A 23111-nucleotide genomic window follows, 5' to 3' on the forward strand; every position below is an offset into this window, starting at 1 on the left:
ATATGTGAAGTATGTATGTAATGTGACTGCCCTAGTCCCTATTGCCTGAAGACCAGATATGTTATATTTGACCTCTCCCACAGAGGGTCGAGCAAGGGATCCCTAATTTGGACCTCTAATTTCTGCCATTGGGTCAAACCTCCATTAATTTTGTTTCCTCCATTTTAGTGGTCCAAGCACAACAGATGTCCAGTCAATCAATAAACATTTATTAGTGCCAGGCATTGTGCTAAATGCTGGGTGTACAAAGAAAGGCAAAAGATAGTTCCTGCTGTTAAGGAGCTCACAGTCTAGTGAGGAGATTGTAGTTCCATTTTACCATTTAACCTCAAGTTAGCTGTTACAAAGGAAAATTAACTTCAAAAGTATAGCAAGAATAAATATATAAACTCCCCCCACCACCCTCTGGGAGACATAATCCTCCCTACACCTCCTTATCTCTGGGAAGGTGAGGGACATTAGGTTCATGTCATAGTTCCTATAGCATCAGTCCTTCTAAATTCTGAATCCAAGCCTCTCACCACCATGCCCAGCTTGGAGTTGGGCTGGTTGCAACATCTGGCCTGGAATCCTAGGCTTCAAGCTCCCAGGAAGCAAATCACTGGGATCTCCCATTTCAGATGGTCTAGGCATGGGAAAGAGCATTGTTACAAATACAAAATAAATATTAAAATAAGTCTTTCATGGGTATATATAGCTTGATTTGCAAGGTGAAAGTCAGCAATTAAGTGATGCTGGGAGTTTTTTGTTTGCTTTTTTTTCCCTCAGGAAAACTTGTGCTGTCATGAGATGCCTATTCTTCATAAAGCTGCTGTTCTGTTGAAGTATCACCATAGTTTAAATAAGAACATAATAAATGGAAGGGAGAAAAAACAGTGAGGAATCTTGGAATTCTGTTTCCAAGTTTGCTTAGGACAAGTAAGATGGACAAGAGGTCAGGAGATCACTTGATCTCTTTGACTCTTTCCAATGGGGGGGGTGTTAAATTATATGCTTTCCTAGGTCCTTTCCTCCTTTAATATTCTATGAAATTAATAATGAGTCAGATTCATGAGTCAATTTAGCCAGTTCCTGACTCTAGTAAAAAAAATGAACATGTTGTGGACAGGCATAGGTAACTTCAACCTCAACATTTTGGAAGGTACCAAAAAGGATTTCTATTTCCCGTTAATAATTATTGAAGAAATATTGCCTACTAATTTATCTGGTTAGATAGGGGTGTTTTGGCACTGGTACCTTGAAAACCAAATTGGATAATCAGACCAGCAAGGGTCCAAACTTGCTAAGAAGTGACCTGTCATCAGGGAGTGCTGGAAACAGACAGGGAAAAAATGATAGGTTGGTCCTCTGAACATATAATAACATGAATAATAGAAATGGTATAGCGGAGAGAAATAGTGAGGGTTTGTCAATGAAATGATATACTGGTGCACATCCACCTATTTCAGGTTCTGTCAGGAAAATGATTTATACCCAGGATTATGTTCAGATAGGGGAATAAGAGATGATCAGAAAAATGAGCCTAAAACTTAAATCTGGTGAAGTGAGATTCAGAAAAATACAATAAATTAAAGAGCTTATATGTGGGTAAGGACTAAGTATGGGTATCATGGAGTGATTTTTTTTTAAATAAAGAAAACATGGTTTATAGACCCTTTAGAAGGAAGCAGTAATAACTAAAAGTTAATATAGCTTCATATGAAAAGGTCATGCCAAACTGCTCTCATTTTCTTTTTTCTTGGGGTTAACAGAATGGTATTTAAGGGAAAGGGGTGTGTGTGTGTGTGTGTGTGCGAGAGAGAGAGAGAGAGAGAGAGAGAGAGAGAGAGAGAGTGAGCGAGAGAGAGAGAGAGAGTGAGAGAGAGAGAGAGAGAACAAAGATTCAGCAATGTAATCACAAGAATGTCCAGGACACTGGGTTTTTGTTCTTGTAGGCCTAGTTATTTAAACTCATTGATGTTAGCTAAGTGTTCTCTTACCACTTTCTCCATTATTTTGATTTTTAGTTCCTTGCTAACTATTTTTATTCTATTCTTCCCAGACTGAGAGACATTCTCCCTGGTAGAAAACTACAGAGAAAAATAGAAATTGAATTGGTTAATTTTCTCTTGGCCATCTCTCTCTCTCTCTCTGTCTCCCTCTCTCACTATATATATATATATAAAATGTGTGTATATATACTAAATACATATTATACATGCTAAATATAAATATATATGTATGTATGTATATGTATGTGTATATGTATGTGTGCGTGTATATATATGTGTGTGTGTATGGAAAGACAGACAGACAGAGACAGAGAGGGAGAGAGAGGATAAGAACACTGTTTTTTTTGTGTGTGTGTATATTCTAGATTTCAGAAAAAGAAAAACAAAGTTACTAATGCTATCCTTGCAGATAAAATAGATGTGGGCTAGATAATGGTATAGTTAGTAGGACTCTGAACTGATTTAATTACTGAACCCAAAGAATAATAATTAATGAGTCAATATAAATTCACAGAGAGTAATCTAGTGGAGTGACCTGGGGATCTGTCCTTGGCCATGTGCCAAGGACATTTTTATCAATGACTTGAATGAAAACATTGATAGAAGAGTTGTCAAATCTACAGAGAACATAAAACAGGGAGGAATAACTAACATGATGGGTGACAAGAGTCAGAATCTGAAAAAGATCTTGACAGGCTGAAATATCAGGCTAAATGTAATAATAGTTATTATTTTTTATGACATTCCCCTGATCTACCAGGTTAATCACCCTGTCAAAGAAAGGACATAAGCTTAGCCTGGCATGACTTTTTGAAGCCATCCTTGCTCAATGTGATCACCTCTTATAGAATCATGGTGTCCTTGATTTAGAGACAAAAGGGGGACAAGAGAGGCCACGTAATCCAATCCTTTCATTTTACAAATGAAGAAACTGAGGTCTAAAGAGGCTAAATGATTAGTCCAAGATCACCCAACTAGTGAGTGGTAGAGCTAGGATTCTAATACAGGTCCTCTGGCTTTTAATCTAGTGCTTTTTCCAGGACATCTTGCTTCCTCACCAAATCATTCTTTTTTTTTTCAAATCATCCTTTTAACAACGCATTCTGACATATTCTCAGAATCCAAGTCAAATTTAACTGGCTGTATAGAGAGATTTCCTCATCTCCTTGGCTACAGAATCTTCTTATTCACAATTTTTCAAAGATGACTGGCAAAGGTTCAGCAATGTAATCACAAAAATGTCCAGGACTCTAGGTTTTTGTTTTTATACATCCAGTTATTTAAGCTCACTGAGGGTAGCTAAGTGCTTTCTTACCATCTTCTCCCTTAGTTGATTTTTAGTTCCTTGCTAACTATTTTTATTCCCTTCTTTCCAGCCTGAGTGACATTCTCCCTGGTAGAAAACTAAAGAGAGAAATAGAAGTTAAGTTGGTCTATCTTCTCTTGGCCATCCCATTATCACAAGCCCATCAACCTGAACGTTTTCCTACCTTTTCTTTGATCCTATCTTCATCATAAATAAAAAATTATTTTGGTTGTCCTTTTGGTTCTGTATGCTTTTCCAGATTGGGTTTATGGGACAGGGAACAATGTGGGAATACCGATCAAATAATCTGATTACCACTTTATCTCCTAGAACCTTTAAGGATGAAGAAATGTAGTGTGGAGCCAGACTGGCCTGAAAATTCAGGGTCAAGTGTGAACCATCTCTTCTGGCTTCTTTTGCTTTACCACAATTGGCCCTTTGGCTATCCAATCCATTCCCTCCATTTATAGTCTTATGGGATTAGACTAGGAAGGGACCATAGAGTTCAACCAAGTCATAGGATTATAGACTTAGAACTGGAAGGGAGCTTAGGGGTCACTGAGTCCAAGCCCTTCGCTTTATAGAAGAGGTTAAGGGATTTGCCCAAGGTCACATAGATAGCAATAGCAAAACAGTTTTGGACCCAGGTCCTCTGACTCTAATTCCAGTGTTATTTCCTCTTTCTAACATTCTTGAGGCAAACTGGAGCCTTTCCCAAATCAGAATCTTTGGCAATTTTTCTCCCTATTTTCTATCAGGAAAATCATTAGTGTTTGGGGGATCATTTTTCCTTTTTGGCCCAAAGCCAAAATGCCTATGTAAACTACTTTCATTCTAATAGTCTGGTCACACTATTGTCTTGCACAGCAAATGAGAAGTTTAGTTGAAAAAGTGCTTCATTCTTAACCAGAAAGCTTAGTTCCCATAGTGTATTTATGTCAATGCATCTCTCCACGCCACCCTAATTTCTCTATTAAGACAGTATAATCTTCATCCAGACCCTCACTGCTCTATTCTTCCCAGAAACAGAGTGTAGTCCTCATGGACAGTCAGCTTAAAGAATCTCCCAGGGTGTTCTCCTTCCTTGAGGTCAAATCACCCATAAACTATCCTTGAGAGATGAGCTTTTGTCCTGCTTTTTCAAACTTTCTGAGAAAGATATCCCACTGATTCCTTCAGTAACCCATGCTATTGTGGCTGCCACCAAGCTCACTGTGAGGGAGGTCAAACTAACTACAGTCACTACACATAAAATGGACAGTGTTCTTTTCCAGGGAGACAGCTGAACTCAGCTTTGTCTTTGGAAACATAAAGCATAAGTAGACTAACTTTGAGCCGTATCTGTTCGAAACTGAATGACTCAGAATTACTCTACTTTTGTTTTCAATTGAAGCCTTAAGCCAAATGCAAATGAAGACTTGGGTTCAAATGTGGCCTCAAACATTTACTGATTGTGTGATCCTGGACCAGTCATTAATCTTCTGTCTGCTTGTAAAATGGGGATAGCAATACCATCTACCTCCAGTAGTTTTTGTGAGGATAAGTTAATATTGACAAAACATTCTGCAAACCTTAAAATGCTATAAAAATTCAATTGTTATTTATTTATTATTCATTTTTCAACTTACTAATTTCCCATGACCTACTACCCCGCCACCCCAGCTACACACAGAGATGTTCATACCTTTCATCTTTTATTTTTTATTTTTTTTAAAGAAGCCCCTCTAGGTACACTGCAGCATGACTACCTTGGGCACTGTGCCTACCCATGGCAAAAGCCACCTGAAAATTTTATTGCCATCCAGCTAAAAATGTCAACTTGGGAGACACCATTTTTTTTTTTTACTTTTAATACTTTATTTTTTTTTAATTTTTTTGTATGCTTTTGAGTTGAAAATTTTTCTCCCTTTTCCTCCCCCCCCCCAAGACAGCGCACAATCTGACATAGGCTTTACATTTACATACCCATTAAACATATTTTCACATTAGTGAAGTTGTAAGTAAAAATTAAAACCAATAGGAGGAACCATCAGAAAGATGAAACAAAACTCAACAGAAGGTAAAAATAAGTGATAGCAATTGGACTTCCATAGCTCTTTCTTTGGATGTGGACAGCATTTTCCATCCTGAGGCCTCTGGAGATGTCTTAGATCCTCGTAATGCTGAGAAGGGTTCAATTTAACATTCTTAGTCATTGCATAATGTGGCTGTTATTGTGTACAAACCTTTCATCTTTTAGCACAAGTGTGGAAAACTGGTAAGTGTTCCATTTCCATGTTCATGAACTCTGAAATTCTTATATCTGATCATAATCTGTTATCATTCCACCTTTCCCTCTGCCTTGCAATTCCAAACCCTGTTCTTACTTCTTAATGTGACCTCCAATGCTCATTCTTTCCCAGGCTATTTAACCTTTGCACTGGTTAGAATCACTTTCCTTCCTCATCTTCATCCCTTGGTAAACAAGTCAAACTACACTATCTTCTTATCTCAAATCCCTTGCCCCTTTGTCCTGTTGAAGATCTTGCTCTTCCAAACCCTAGTCTTGGATTATTCCTACCATCTGCTGTTTCCCTCTTACTCATATGCAGTTGAACAAAGCTGGGGAAAATTATAAAACCATGCTGTTTTCCTACAGTGGCTCCCTCTCCCTAAGATCAAATATAAAATCCTCTGTGTGGCTTTTAAAGCCCTCCATAACCAGGGCCCTTCTTACTTTTCCCATCTTCTTATATGTTACTCCCCTGTACCCCAAGCTCCAACATACCTTGCAATCTAGAGTCATTGCCCTCTTCGCTGTTCCTCACACCATATACTCCCATCTCCTGACTCCAAGGTATTTTTACTAGCTATCACCCATACCTAGAGTTTCTCCTTTCTCATCTCCATCTCCTGGATTCCCTAGATTCCTTCAACTCTCAGCTAAAGGCCTACCTTCTCCAAGAAACTTTTTATAGTCTTCTTTAAACTTAGTCCTTTCTTTTAAATAAGATTGCCAATATTATTCAATACTGTATTAGAAATGCTAGCAATAGCAGTAAGAGAAGAAAAAGAAATTGAAGGAATCAGAATGGATAATGAGGTAATAAACTATTTCTTTTTTCATGCAATATAATGATATGTTTGGAAGATCCTAGAGATTCAACTAAAAAGTTAGTTGAAATAATTTATAATTTTAGCCAAGTAGCATGATATAAAATAAACCCACATAAATCATCAATATTTCTGTATGACACCAGCAAAATCCTGCCAGAGGAGATGGTAAGAGATACCCCTTTTAAAATAACTCTAGTCAGTATAAAATACCTGGGAGTATACCTGCCAAGACAAACTCAGGAACTACATGAACATGATTATAAAGTAATTTTTGTACACATAAAGTTAGACTTAAATAATTAGAGAAAAATTAATTGTTCATGGGTAGGCAGAACCAATATAAGAAAAATGACAAGTCTACCTAAATTTGTCTACTTATTCAATGTTATCCTAATTAAACTACTAATAAAAATTATTTTATTGAGCTAGAAAAAACAATAACAAACTTTATTTGGAAGAACAAAAGGTCAAGAATTTCAAAAGAATTAATGAAAAAATGTAAAAGAAGGAGGTTTAGAAGTACCAGATCTTTAAGCTACATTATAAGGCAGCAATTATCAAAACTGTCTAGTACTGGCTAACAAATAGGAAGGTGGGTCAGTGGGACAGATTAGGCAAACAATGCACAATAGTTGTGTTTGACAAATGTAAAGATTTAAGCTTTGGGGATAAGAATTCACTATTTAGTAAAAATTGCTGGGAAAAATGGAAAGCAGTTTGGTAGAAATTGGGTAGAGACCAATATTTTACACCGTTTACCAAGATACAGTCAAAATGGATACATGACTTAGATATAAAGAGAAATATACGAAAATTAGAAGAGCATGGATTGTAATTACCTAGTACGGTTATGGAGAGAACAATTATGAATAAGCAAGAGACAGAAAGCATAGTAAAATACAAAATGACTAATTTTGATAACATTAAATTTAAAAGATTTTGTACAAATAAACCAATGTAATCAAGATTAGAAGGAAAGCAGAAAATTTGGGGGGGGGAGTTATAGATAACTTCTTGAATAAAGGTCTCTTATCTTAACTATATACAGAACTTTGAACTATATAGAGAACTTTGTCAAGTTTATAAGAATATGAGTCATTCCCCAGTTGACAAATGGTCAAAGGATATGAACAGGCAATTTTTAGATGAACAAATCAAAGCTATATATAATCATTAAAAAACCCCCTCTAAATCGCTATTGATTAAAGAAATGCAAATTAAAGCAACTTTGAAACACCATCTCATACCTATCAGATTGGCTAAAATCGTAGGAAAAGAAAATGACAAATGTTAGAGGGGAGGTGGAAAAATTAGGACATTAATTCACTGTTGGCAGAACTATGAACTGATCCAACCATTTTGGAGGGCAATCTGGCATTATGTCCAAAGAGTTACAGAACTGTGTATATATATCCATTGACCCAGCCAATACCAGTATTAGGTCTATTTCGCAAGGTGATCAGAGGTAAAAAGAAAAGAACCTGTATGTTCTAAAATATTTGTAGCAGCTCTCTTTGTGGGGGGCAAAAAACTGGGTGTTGAGGGAATGCCCATCAATTGAAGAATGGCTAAACAAGTTGTGATATGATTGTGATGGAATACCACTGTGATATAAGAAATGATGAGCTGGTTGATTTTAGAAAAACATGAGGAGACTTGAATGAAATAATGAAGAATGAAATGAGTAGAACAAAGGGAATGTTGTACACAGTAATAGCAATTTTGTTGGAAGAATAACTGTGAATGACTAAGTTATTCTGATTATTATAAATATTCAAATCAACTACAAAGGGCCTGTAAGGAAGATGCTGTTCACCTCCAGAGAAAGAAGTGATAAATAGCAGTACACATAGTATGGTTTTACACACACACACACACACACACACACACACACACACACATATATATATATATATATATATATATATATATATATATATATATCTGTGTCAAATGGCAACCTTCTCTAGTACAGAGTTGTGGGGGAAAGGGAATGAAAGGGTTTTTTTTTAAGTTTATTTATTTTTAGTTTTCAACATTCACTTTTATAAGATTTTGAGTTCTAAATTTTCTCTTCCTCCCTCTACTCCTCCCTTCCCAAGATGGTGTGCAATCTGATATAGGCTCTACATATACATTCTTATTAAACATATTTTCACATTAGTCATGTTGTAAAGAGGAATTAGAACCAATGAGAGGAACCACGATAAAGAAGAAACAAAACAAAACAAAAAAAAAGAGAGCAAATAATATGCTTTGATCGGCATTCCATCTCTATAGTTCTTTTTCTGGATGTAGACTGCATTTTACATCATGAGTCTTTTGGAAAGGAGACAGTTTGGAACTTAAAATGTAACAAAAAAATCACACCAAAATTAAATTAAATTTAAAAAGAAGGAAAGGGAACTACCAAAAACAAATCTATTGATGTTCTAAAAAAAAAAACAAAAACAAAACCTTAGTTTTCCCTCTGAAATTACTCTCAGTTTAGCCTGCTTATATCTCGTTTGCATGTAATTGTTTAGATATTTTCTACTCTATCCACTGGTAATTCCTTGAGAGCAGAGATTGGTGTTTGCCTTTCTTTGTGTTCCTCATTTAGAATGAACACATTTACTTTGTAGTCATACTTTGTGATGCTGTTCTTCTATTTCTACATTATGGTTATTTTCACCCAATAATCCTTACTTGCTTTTTTTTTTTGTCTCTGTAGTAGTATTTATCTATCTAAGCTTTACTATGCTCAACTCTTAATTATCCACACCAGTGGAGGAGAGAACAAGAATATTGGTAATCCATAATGGGAGATAATAAAATATCCTTTATAATCAGCTTTGGAAGGTATTATTGCACATACATTTAAATATATGAGTCATATTCTCAAAATCCATAATCTCAAACTAAATAATGAAACCATACTGACAATCAGGCTTCCTCCATTTTATGACTCATCTGCTCTCTATCCTAAGATGGAAATGTACTGTACTCAACTGAATCTACCACAGAGGTGATAGGATCAGTACTGGAGGGTACTCCAAGGGGTCTATGCTTCATTTTTATTGTTGTTCAATTGTATCTGACTCTTTGTGACCCCATTTGGGGTTTTCTTGGTGAAGATACTGGAGTGGTTTGCCATTTCCTTCTCCAGCTCATTTTACAGATGAGGAAACTGATGCAAATAGGGTTAAGTGATTTGCCCAGGGTCTTTCAGTTAGTAAGTGTTGTCTGAGGCCAGATTTGAACTGAGAAAGGTGAGTCTTCCTGATTCCAAGCCTGGCACTTTATCCACTGCACCACTTAGCTGTGCCTATTCCTGTACTATCTAAAGTTTTTGGCAATGACTTGGATAAAGGCACAAATTGCATGCTTATCCATTTTGTAGGTGACACAAAGCTGGAATAGAGAGCTAACACACTAGAAGACAGAGTTAGGACCCAAAAGGATTTTGGCAGACTAAAAATCATTAAACTGAAGTAGTGAGGTGAAATTCAATAGGAATAAATGTAAAGTCTCACATTTAGATACAAAAAAAAGTCAACTTTGCAAGTATAAGACGGGGGACGCATGGACAGTTAGCAATTCTGGGAAAAAAAGATCTTGGGGTTTTAATGGACAGCAAGCTCAACAAGAGTTAGTAGTGTGATAAGGCAGCCAAAAATGCTATTCATTATTCAGCTGCGTTAAGTCGCATAGCTTCTAGGAACAGAGTGGTAGTGGTGAGAGTCCCACTGTATTTTGCCCTCATCAGACCTCATACGGAAAATTGTTTTCATTTCTGGCTACCACTATTTAAGAAAGACATCGATGAAGATAAATTGCGGAGTGTCTAGAGGATGGAAACCAGAAGGGTGAAGGGCCTTGAGTCCATGTCACATGAGGTTCAGTTGATGGAACTAAGCATTTTTAGCCAAGGGAAGAGAAAATCCACAGGGGCCATGAAAGCTGTTTCAAGTATTTTAATGGCTGTCATATGGAAGACAGACTCAACATTCCATTAAGTCCCAGAAGGAAAAAGCAGAAGTCGAAGTTTTCAAAGAGACAAACTTCAGCTTTATGTCAGGAAAAATCATCCAAACAATTAGAGGTATCTAGAGAAGTGGCTCAGAGGACAGAGTGCTGGGTCTGGAATCAGGAAGATGTGAGTTCAAATCTAGCCTCAGATGCCTACTAGCTGTGTGACCTTGGGCAAGTCACTTAACTCTGTTAGCCTCTTTTTCCTCATCTGTAAAGTAAAATATAATGGAGAAGGACATGGCAAGCCACTCTAGTATCTTTGCCAAGAAAACCTCAAATTGGGTCACGAAGAGTCTGACGCAATTGAAATGACTGGGGGGAAGCTAGGTGGTGCAGTGGATAGAGCACCAAGCCTGGAGTTAGAAGGACCTGAGTTCACATCTGGCTTCAGACCAGACACTTGACACTTAACAGCTGTGTGATGCTAGGCAAGTCACTTAACTCCAATTGCCTCAACCCCCCAAAACAGAAACAAACAAAAAAAACCAATTGAAATGACTGAACAGTAACAGAGAGGTGGAAGATTCCCCTTATTTGGAGGACTTTAAGGAGAGGTAGAGTGATGACTTGTCAAAAAAAAATTAAAAGAGGATTACTTTCATACATTGGTTGGACTCAATGACCTCTGAGGATCTTTCCAACTCTCAAAAAATTATTTGATTCAGCGCCATCATTTTATAAATGAAGAAACTGAGGCATGGAAAGATGAAGAAACTTGTCCAAGGTTACCCAGGTGGCAAATAGCAGTGTCAGGATTATGAACCTAGGACCTCTGATTCTTCATCCAGCAGTCTTTCCACTGTAGCATGATGCCCCTAACTCACCAAACATTAATTAAGTTATTACTATTTGCAGAGCACAGTGCCATGTGCTGAGAATACAGATATAAGAAACAAGTCCTTGAGAGTTTACAATTTAGTAGGGAGGATAAGACAATTATACAAGCAACAATAATATAAGTTACAATATATGCGATAAATTATAGAAGAGGTCTATGAAAAATGGATGTGAAATGAAAGAAGAAAGAGTTCATGAATATCTGGGGGTTCAGGGAGGATTCCTGGGACAGGTGAATGAATGAAATGAAGGAATAAAAATATTGATCAAGGGTTTACTGTATGCTATGCTAAGTGCTAGAAATACAAATAGAAAAAAAAACATTCTCAAGGAACTCACTCTCTAAATGAGGGAGGCAACACATAAAAGAAAATTCAGCTATAGGACAGATGGAAAGGCCTAGAATTCCTAAAAGTGCTGCATTAGCTCAGATGAAAGTGCAGGGGATCTGCAGGGACCAGGGTTTGAAGGAAAAAGAATTATAGCAGGCAGATATAAGAGAGGAGATCATTACAGGCACAAGGGACAGTGTGTGAAGAGATGAGAAAAGATCAGGGAGTCAAGCATAGCCTAGTATGGCCAGAACATAGGCAGAACAGTATGAAAAAAAAAGCTGGGAAGATAGACTGAAGCTTTATAGTTTGTGTTCTATTTTTGAGCAATCATTCTTGAGTTATTAAAAATGTTTGAGCAGAGGTAGTTCACAATTGGATATGTTTATTAAGAGGTTTACTCAGGCAATGCTGTGAAAAATTGATTGGAGAAGGAAGACTTAGTTCAAGAACACCAGCTAGGAGGCTAAATGACAGTAATCCAGGCAAGAAGTGGTAATAGTAGTGAGAATGTTAAAGGAGGGGGTGATTGTTTAAAGGGTAAAAAAGGCAAGTCAAAGATGATTCCGACTTTATAGCTGCGGGGACTAGGAGAATGTGCTCCCATTAAGGAAGATGCTGAGTTCAGTTTTGGACAAGTTGGGTTTGAGATGATGTTTCCCATTTCCAACTGCCTGCTGGATATCTTGAAATGGAGCTTGAGACTAGAGGTAAATGTATGAGGTTTATCTGGGATAAAGGGAGTAATTAATTCCATGGGAGTAAAACAAGTTGTCCAGTGTAGAAAAGTCTGTAGACCAAGCTTGGCCTCAAGGAAGAGGGAAAAAATTCCTCCCATCTTCCCAGAAATGGGGTTGGGGTCATACTATACTATGCATATTCTTTTGAATTCATTCAGGTGTTGGTTGGCTTTGCTGAATTTATCTTGTTTTCTTTTTCTTTTTTATTAGTTACAAGGGATGGCTAGGGTAAGGAAGAAGGGAGGAATAGATCCAGAAATGAAGGCAACACAAAAGTAAAATATATCAATAAAAATTAAAAATCAAGAAATAAAAAGTCTGTCAAGAGAAGATAATGTGATCCTATAAGTACTATAAGTAATGTGTTGGCAGTACTTCTCAGGTCCCACCCTCTCTAAATTCATGACTTTACACCTGAGGACTGGGAAGCAGCTCAAATTTGATCCTTCCCTGGGGCAGAGAGTTAAAATATTTATGTGATAGATGTCTAAACTAGAATTTCATGGAGTATGTTTTTCTTAGCTGAAAGGTACTTTAGATATCATCTAGTTTATCCTCTTTGTTTTACAGATAGGGAGAATGAAAAAGAGGGAGGTTAAAGGAATGTTTCTCTGTTTGGCATTCAAATCCTTCACAACCTGGCCCCTTCATGCCCTTTTCCAGTCTTCTTACACTTTACAATACAGTCTACTTGCTATTGCTCACAGAAGACCCCATCTCCCGACTCCGCACACTTGTGTTGGCCCTCCTCTGTGTCTGGAATGCTCTCTGTCCTCGCCTATATGATCCCTGGCTTCCTCATCCTCTTCAGGAGGCTTTCTCCTTCTTTACCTTCTTCCCCCCCCCTCCCACGTTGCTAGTTCTTCCCTTTGATCGTTCTCCTTTATTGTTTATATCTTATGTGCATGCGGTCGTTGTCTCCTCTGTCGCATGAGAGCTCCACAAGGGCAGATTCTGGAGTTTTTGCCTCTCTTTGTAGCCCCAGAACTTAGCACAGGGCCTAGCACATAGGAAACACTTCATCACTGCTTGTTGGACAGATGATCCATTCGTCCAGGTTACAGGGTTAGCAGAAGAACCCAGACTAGACCTCAGGACTCTTGACTGATTCCTGGGCCCTTTCCAGTAAAGCATAGGGATTCTGGCAATGGAAGTAGAGAGGAAGAGAAAGATTCAAGCAGCTAGTGGCATAAGGAATAGAGAGTTAGTCTTGGAGTCAGGAAGACCTGAGTTCAAATTTGGCATCTGACACTAACTCTGTGATTCTGGGCAAGTCACATAACCTCTGTCTATCTTATTTTTTTCTCAACTGCAAAATACGGATAATAGACACTTACTAGCTGTGTGACCCTGGGCAAGTCACTTAACCCCAATTGCCTCACCAAAAAAAAAAAGTAAAATACGGATAATAAAAGCATCTACCTCCTTATATGGTTGTGAGGGTAACCACGAGATAATATTTGTAAAAAGAAATAGCTTTGTAAACCCTAAAGCACATATAAATTCTAGTTATTATTTTATTATTGCTATTGTTGTTGTTGTTATTAAGATATTTCAAAGGAAGAACTGACAAGATTTGGATTTAATTGAATATGGGACGGGGAAGAAAAAGAAGGGGTCAAAGATATCTTAAGGTTTTTTTTTTTCATTCCATCTTCATGAATGTTTGTCTTAACTATGTGAAAAGACAGAGGAAGCAGGGCCAGCCCTATGTTATGGTTCAATTTGCTGTGGTCCTATTGAGATTTGCTGAGGCCATATTTGTTCTTGGTACCAACGCCCATAAATGGTGTCCCAATAGAAGGCCACAGGTGGTAACTTACGGTAACAAGCAACCACAGAGTAAATGGTAAGATAAAGTATCACTTAGAAGGATGTTTCGTAAATAGCACCAGCTCCTGTTGAAATATTTAATGCACTTTTGTTTATGTGGCATCTTTCACACAAAGATTTCAGCATACTTCTCATGCCAGAGATTTTATTGCCATTCTGGAACTGAGAGCCCTGAAGTACCACTAACTAAGCATGGGACTAAAGGGGCCTGAAGTCTTTCTGGCCAGTCCTTTGCTTCCAGCTAAGATAAGCTCTAAGTTATCATGGATACGTAAATGTTTATTCTACTCTTAAGTATCTCCAAAAGAGAAAAAATTCTGGTTTGTCCCTCAAATATAGGACCCCATATATAGAACCATTTAAAGTCAGAAAGGACCTCAGAGGATGTTTAATTCAACATCTTCATCTTACAGTCACAGAATAGAAAACAACAACAATAATAATATTAATAATAATAACTAGCATTTTTATATAGTGCCTACTATATACAAGACATTATGCTAAGCATGCTACAAATATTTCATTTTATCCTTATGACAATGTGAGGTAAGTGCTATCACAGTCCTTATTTTACATATGGGAAAACTGAGGCATAGGTTTAATGACTTGCCAGGGTCACATAGCTAATTAGGATCTGAGGTGAGATTTGAACTCAGGTCTTCTCGACTTCAAGTCCAGCAGTCTATCACCATACCACCTAGCGATCCTACACAGACAGCAAGCGGCAGGGCTGGAATTTGAATCGAGGTTCTCTGACTCTTAGATCTACCCTCCTTTCCATGTAACCATGGTTAGTCTTAATATAGCTGACCATTTAACCTTTCATAGAGTTCGAACTAGATGGGAAATTATAGATCATCTTATTAAACCTGAACATTTTCCAGATAAAGAAACAGAAACCTAGTCATTTAACTGCTGTTTGCCTCAGTTTCCTCATCTGCAAAATGGGATGAATAATAGCATCTACCCCCTACAGTTGTCATGAGGATCAAATGAGATTACATGTAATATACCTAGTATTATATAAGTGCTATTATTACTATAGTTATTCTAATATTAAGTGTTTGCCCAAGGTCACACAGGTAGTAGGTGAATCCAGGTTCCCTAACTCCAAATCCATTGAACCATGCCATTTTAAGTGAAGTATATTCTGCTTGGGAGGGAGTCTGGAATAGTGGAGAAAGTGCTGGATGTGGAATTAGGAGAGTCTTGTGTTCGAATTCTGCCATTGGCCTTTTCTTATTATATGACCATGGACAAGGTTCTGAACATCTGAGTCTCAGCTGAAATGAGGATATCTGAAATAACTACCACAGTGAATTACTGTAAGAAGAAAATAAAATAATATATGCAAACCACTTTGTAAACCACAAAGCTCCATAAATTGTAGCTATTATTATTTTCATCATTTCCATCAGGGATAGGCAACCTTTGAAAGGTGGTCTTCACCAATCCCTTTCCTTCAATTACGTTAAGAATTAGGAGGGAGCAGCTAGGTGGCACTGTGGATAGAGTACCAACCTTGGAGTCAGGAGCACCTGAGTTCAAATTCAACCTCAGACACTTACTGGCTGTGTGATCCTGAGCAAGTCACTTAACCCCAATTGCCGAAAAGAATTAGGAAACAGAAAAAAGGAAAGAAAAATTATGTTGACTCTGGAGGTCATTAGGAAAAACAGAAGGCAAATGATCTTGAGCCTCAAACTCATTTGGTAGTGCTGTATATCTTGGAGTATGCTTTGGCAGAGGAAAACTAGGGGGAATGTGTTAAAATTCGATAAATTAGCAAAACATGAGCTATAACATTTTTTATGCTGTTTCTATGATTTCTTTAGTGTTGGAGCTCCCCAATTTAGAACCTCAGAGGGTCATAACCTAGTCTGTTCTGTCTTCTCTCATTCACCAAAAAGCAGGAAAGAATAGAGCACAACAGAGGCAGAAAAACAGCAGTACTATATATATATATATATATATATATACATATACATATATATGCATGTGTTTGTGCCTGTGTGTGTGTATGTGTGTGTGTGTTTGTGCATGTGTGTGTGTGTACGTCCACAAGCTATATGTAAGCCTAGGTAGGGAGACAAGGTAGTTCACAGTAAGGCCTGCTGTCTCTCTACCCACCCAGAGATCTACAGTTCCTCGTTCAAAAGCCACTAGGGAGGAGGATTGAGTTCCTTTTGTATGAATACTCCATTCCAGCTCACCAGCCTATTACAAATTTTACCACAGAATATACCTTCCATTCTTTTAATTGGAGTCCAGGCCTCTCCATTACAGGCCCACCAAACCTACACTTGGATTGCCTGTAGGAATAGCATATTGAGCATGCTCTAAGGAGAGAAGCGTCACTATAGTACAATCATCTTACACCATCTCTGCGTGGCCCAAGACCACATCAACTTTGCCTACTTTACCCAAAGCTTTTAACTACTGGCTACCCAACACTTTTATCAGCTCGTTAGTATGGACTGGCCCTGGGAAATTTTCTCTAGGGCCATACACATGGTCAGACACTTTGTCCACGTCTTTTCTCAGTCTATCAGAGCCACACCTGAAACTCAAGATACAATCAGTCACAAAACATTGCAATTGTCCCTTTAAAAAGGTCCACCAGAATTCAAGTAGCAATGACCTTGACAAATGCCCTTTGAAAGCCCTATGGCCATTGTATTTTGCCAGTCAGTATTGAGCACCTACTATATATGTCTGGTTCTACATAATAATCACTTCCCCACAGCTACCTTGTGAGGTAGGTAATGTGAGTGTTATTTGCCCAGTTTTATGAAGACACCAATGCATACAGAGACTGAACACAGTTGACCATAGTTAGACATCTAATAAGTGTGGAATTTGAGTTCTGTACCAGGGTCTCTAATCTCTATGAGCAGTATTCTTTCTGTCCTCATTGATTGCTTTTGGAAAAGACAGGTTGGACTCAGAATATGAAAGGCATTGACTGTAAGAGCCTAAAGATCTTACTGTATCTGAGTCCAAGAGTGACATGGTTATACTGGTGCATTATGAAGATTCCCCAGGCATGGGGCAAGGATGGAGGGTAAGAGAATAGACTGGAACCAGGAAGACATTTTGTTCAAGGTAAAAGAAAGGAGTACCTGAACAAAGGTGGGAGCTGAGGGATGAGGACAAGAGAAATGCTAAGGTAGCATCCTATTCACAATACTTCACAATTTGTTACATATGGAGGGTGAGGGAGATGGAAAAGAACGAGAATGAGGTCATGAGCCTGGATGTCTGAGAGGATTGGTGGTGCCACTGTCAGAAATAGAAATGATTCACATTTATGTAGAGCTTTATAGTTACAAAGAATTTTTGCCACCTTCTTCTTTTATCCTCTGCAATTTTGATTGGAAGGGGAAAAAATGAGTCAGTCTCCATTCAGTCTTGATTTATGCTTTCAGCTTAGAGGTCTCAAAGCAAAATCAGATTTTCATGTTTATCGTGAATTACTTTAACCAACATTTTCCACTTCTACCATATCTCTCTTCCATCTCCCCGACAACCACCTCGAGCAATTTACATTCCTAATGAAACTTTACTTTAAAAATCCTGGCCAATTCTCTCTACTTCTGAAGCATTTTACTTTCTACCTGCGGAAAATTTGAGAGAAACATTTCACTCTTGCCTGTAGGCTTATTCTGCCAAACGAATCAGAGACCACCATAATGATACACTTTTATGAGTCTTCTTTCAAATTGCATCGGCCCTGTGGCTGATGCACTGGTTCCTGGATTGAAGATGTTGGGTTGATAGAGTCATGAATTTCTAAAGAAGCATAATTGAGAGATCAATCAATATAATTATGCACATTGGAGGCAGAGAACTCAATTGAACAGAATTGCTCAGGATTTCCTTGCATTCTCTGTTTTGGCAATCTCAAGGCATAAATATGCTACCTCTCCATTGACTAGATGATCCCATATCTCAAAAAGCCCCTGCAAAAAGGCAGGGGGGAATGTATTTATCATCTCCTGAATTCTTTTGACCATGGTGAGATCATTTAACAAAGGTCACTATAAGCAGGTGACAACACTGAATCAACAGCAATTATATACTTATGACCTATCTTTTGAATAGAAGCAGCTTGATGTAGAAGATAACGGGCCTTGCTTAGTTCAGGAGCTGCCTGTGAGACAAATGTGTCTGGTTTATAGGATTTAGAGCTAGAAATATGTATAGGGGTCATCTAATATATTGATTCTCAAACTTTCTGGACTCAGAAAACTTTTACACTCTTAGAATTCTTGAGGATCCCCCAAAAGAGCTCTTTTTATGTGGGTTGTAGCTATTAATAGTTATCATATTACAATTTAAATTGTCAGTGTTATTATGAAAATGGTTTTGACTTTAAGGAACTCTCAGAGGTCCTAAGTCCACACTTTGGGAAATACTAATCTAATTTATCCCTCATGTCATCTGTCTATCTATTCATCTATCTATCTATCTATCTATCTATCTATCTATCTATCTATTCATTAATTTCTTTGTTCAATCATTTTTACTCTACCTATCCATTCATTTAATTTATTCATTCATTTGTTTGCTTGCTTGATTTTTATTAAGATTGAGTTTTTCTATCTCCCCCAGACTGGAAGTACAGTGGTCATTCTTGGGCCCAACCCCACTCACTTCTGATTGGCGTAGAAGTTTTTACTTAGTTTCTTGTGGAGGTGAGCTGTTTCACCCTCCTTAGGCAGTCTGGGGACCTAAAAAAAAGAAAAGTTAAAAGGCAGTTTCTGCTCTCAAGAAGTTTCTAGTCTAACGAGGGAGACAACAAGCAAACACGTATGTGCAAAGAAGAAATAGATACACATATATATATATACATATATGTGTATATATACATATATACATATGTATACACACATATATCTATCTATCTCTATCTCTCTATCTATCTGAATTAGAGATAGTCTCAGACGGAAGAGACTAAGATTAAAAAGGTCTGGAAAAGGCTTGTTGTAGAATGTAGGATTTTAACTGGGACTCCTTTGTGCAAAAACTTTCAAACTCTTCACTGGCTTCCTATTGCTTAGTGAGTAAATTCTTTTAAATAGCACAAAGGCTCCCCACAACCTGGCATTGCTCTGTCTTTTTATTAGGCTAACATACAGTTCTCTGCTATGTCCTCTATATTCTGGCCATATTGGACTACCTTCTGTCCTGTGAACATTCCTTGAACTTGTCTATGTGATTCTGTGCCTTTGTCCCTCATTCCTGAAATGCACATCCTCTTCACTGCTGTGCCTTAAATTCCCCAGCTTGCTTCAAAACTCAGCCCAAATTATACTTCCAACATTGCCTGACTTCCTTCAAGGCTAAGCTCAGATCTCACCTTCTGTTGGAGATCTTTCCATTATCCTCCATTGTTAGTGTATTCTCTCTAAGACTACCTTATACCTATTTGAGAAATGTTTATATATATCTATATCTATACATACACACACACACACACACACATTTATACATATATATGTATACATATGTAAACACATATTTGTGTACATATTTATATATCACCATATATATACGTATATATTTACTTCTATCTTTTCTACCCATTTAGAATGTGAATTCCTTCCAGGCAGGGGCAATGTTTCTGTCTCCATATTTCTAGGGCTTAGCTCAGTGACTGGCACATTCTGTTGTTGTTGTTCAGTTGTGTCCAACTCTTTGTGATTCTATTTGGGGTTTTCTTGGTAGAGATACCGGAGAGGTTTGCCATTTTCTTCTCCAGTTCATTTAACAGACAAGGAAACTGAGGCAAACAGAATTAAGTGACTTGCCCAGAGTCACACTGGTAGTAAGTATCTGAGGTCAGATTTGAATTCAAGAAGATGAATCTTCCTGACTTCAGGCCCTGCACTCTATCCACTGTGGATACTGTGTGGCAGCCACGGCTAGGTGGCTTAGGGCATTCTATCTACTCCGCCACCTAGCTGTGGCTGGAATACAGCATGCATTTAATAAGTACTTATTAACTGATTGATCTTCCCAGCTGTTAGTGTCCTCTCACCCCAAATTACCTTTTTGCCTTGCATTTGTGTGTCTCTCTTTACATATAATTATATATCTATGTATATGTGTACCAATATTGCAAATATATACATAATTGCAGTCCTGATAGAATACAAACTTCTTGAGAGTAGGGACTATTTCATTTTTTGTCTTGATATCTCTAGTGTCTGACACATAGTAAGTGTGTAATAAATGCTGTTTGATTGATGAATTGGTTGGGAAGGCCTCTAGCACATCACCTGGGTAAATCTTCCTCTATAAAGGAATTTAGGAAAACATAGATAGGCAGTGCATAGGCTAAGATAGGGTAGGAGGTTGTGATTTTCTTCAAGCAGCCATATCTAAGAGAAACATGAGGGCTTTGGAGTGTTAAGTACAAAGAATTTCACAGAACCATAAGGGCATTATGTAGAGCAATTGTGTACCTGAGAGCTTTCTAATGACTGAGAAGTTTTTTTTACCAGTAGAGTATAAGTTCCTTGAGGACAAGAATGGGTTCATTTTTTTTTGTCTTTGTGCATCTGGCTTCTGACACAATACCTAGCACATAGTAGGTGCTTAATAAATGCTTACTGAATTTAATTGAATTATGAAACACCCTAGTCTAGTGCCTGGAACATAGTAGGCTCTTAATAAATCCTTACTGAATTTAAGTGAATTATGAAACATTCTGGTTTAGTGCTTGGTACATAGTAGGTGCTTAATAAATGCTTACTGAATTTAATTGAATTATAAAACATCCTAGTCTTTGTGATTTTTTAAAAAGAAATCACTGAAATTTGGGATAGGACATGAATAACAAACACAACCTACAAGTCTACAAAAGTCAATTCTAACTTTTAGAGGATGTATTCAATGATGCTCTGAGCAATTTGAATTTGGGCTGCATGGTGCCTTCTGTGCCTTTATGACAGCATAAAAGACAGAGCTACTGTTTTATCAGAGAGCTGTAAGGCAAACACAGCTATACCAATGTTGGAACAAAGCAGCACACCTCCTGAGATACGTTAAATCCAGCTAATAGGTCACATTTACACTTCCTGCAACATCTGCATATGAATTATTACGCATAAGTAATGCTCTTGATTGCCACCTAAAAACCATGAACTGAGCTGCTGGCCTGCTGTACCATCCTTCTGTGATGACTTCAGATCTCCAACTAACGGATGGAATAGCAGAACATAGGCATGCCAGTCGCATTGCACCTGCTCTGGCTCAGGCTCCTGGCTCGCGAAGTGATTCATTTGTTTGCAAGAACTGGGTTAAATCCTGGCTGAGCCATAAGCCTTCCAAACAAGGGCTGCCTTGCCAGACACTATGCAGAGGGTACAGTGAGAATGAGTGTGTACTGTGCAGGCAAACATTAAGGCAGGCCTGCCAGTGGAAAACAAGGTTTCGTTTGAGGCAGCAGGACTGTCAGTGGGCTCTGTATTCATGGCTGGGCTCTACATGGAGCCTCTGAAGAAGGATGGCTTGCTTGCCACATCACCAAACCACCTGCATTCAGGACACCTGTATTGTTCCACAGCATATCCATTAAGCTTTTGGAAGGCTCTTATGTGACCTTGATGCCTCATTGAATTGGAATACAGCTATGCATCTCTACTTTGGCTTCTGACAAATCACCCTCATTTAGACTGAACAGATTAAACAGTTACAAACCCTATAAACTGCTGCATAGTAATTTGGGTGTGATGACATTAAGATACCAAATTTAGTTACTCAATTCCCCGTTCAGATATTTCTTTGATCAGTTTGGTATTTATCAACCAGATAAACATTCATTCGTATATTCATTGATCATTCATTTATTCATTCAACAAATATTTCCTAGGGGCTTAATATATTCAAAGGAAAGAGGGAGAGGTTATGATGGAAAGAGCGCTGGCTTTCGAATTTCAGAACCTGGGTTCAAAGCCTACTTCTGCTACTTACTATCAGTTTGACGTTGAACAAATCACTTTTCTCTCGGCCTCAGTTTCCTCATCTGTAAACTGAAAAGGTTAGACCAGATGGCAGCTAGGATCTTTCCAGCTCCCAATCTATAATCCTATATCCTGAATCCTAACTTAGTCTTAAAACCTGATCCAGATTCTGCCCCAGAAGTATGTTGGCTATGTAATACCAGGTAATTCACTTAAACTCTCTTTGCCCATAGACAATTGAGTAAGACTAAACACTACAGAAGAAGTGCTGATCTGCACCAAGGGAAGGGAGTTTCTACATTAGAAATTCTCTAAACTGATGAAATCAAAGCTTTGGAGCAGGTCATGTGCAAAGTGAGGTGCTGGGCACAAACAATCCCTAACCAAGGCCCCACAGAGCTGAAAGAGATCTTAGAGGAAGATCTTAATGAGGAAATGGAGGTAGCCTAGTATAGTGGGGAAAAAAACAACAGCATTTTCTCTGGAACCATAGGAAGTAGGTCCAAATTCCATCTCTGATGCTTATTACCCTAGTGACCTTGGACAAGCCACGGCCTTGTAGGGCTTCTTTTTTCTTATCTGTAAAATGAGGGAGACTAGGGTACCTCTAAGGTCCTTTTTTTCTTTGTCTTTTTAATTAATTTATTTTTAGTTTTCGACATTCACTTCCACAAGATTTTGAGTTCTGAATCTTCTCCCCATCTCCTCCCTCCCCCACCCCAAGATGACATGCATTCTGAATACCCTTTCCCTTAATCTGCCCTCCTGTTCTATCTCCCTCCCTTCTCTTAACCCCTTTCCCTTCTATTTTCCTGTAGGGCAGGATAGATTTCTGTACTCCGTTGCCTGCACATCTTATTTCCCAGGTGCATATGAAAAAAATTTTTAACATTTGTTTTGAAAACTTTGGGTTCAAATTTTCTCCCTTACTCCCTCCCCACCCACCCTCATTGAGAAGGCAAGCAACTCGATACAGGTTATACATGTGTAGT

Source organism: Phascolarctos cinereus, unplaced genomic scaffold (assembly GCF_003287225.1).
Source record: "Phascolarctos cinereus isolate Bilbo 61053 unplaced genomic scaffold, phaCin_HiC Scaffold_7;HRSCAF=346, whole genome shotgun sequence".
NCBI classification, from domain to species: Eukaryota; Metazoa; Chordata; class Mammalia; order Diprotodontia; family Phascolarctidae; genus Phascolarctos; species Phascolarctos cinereus.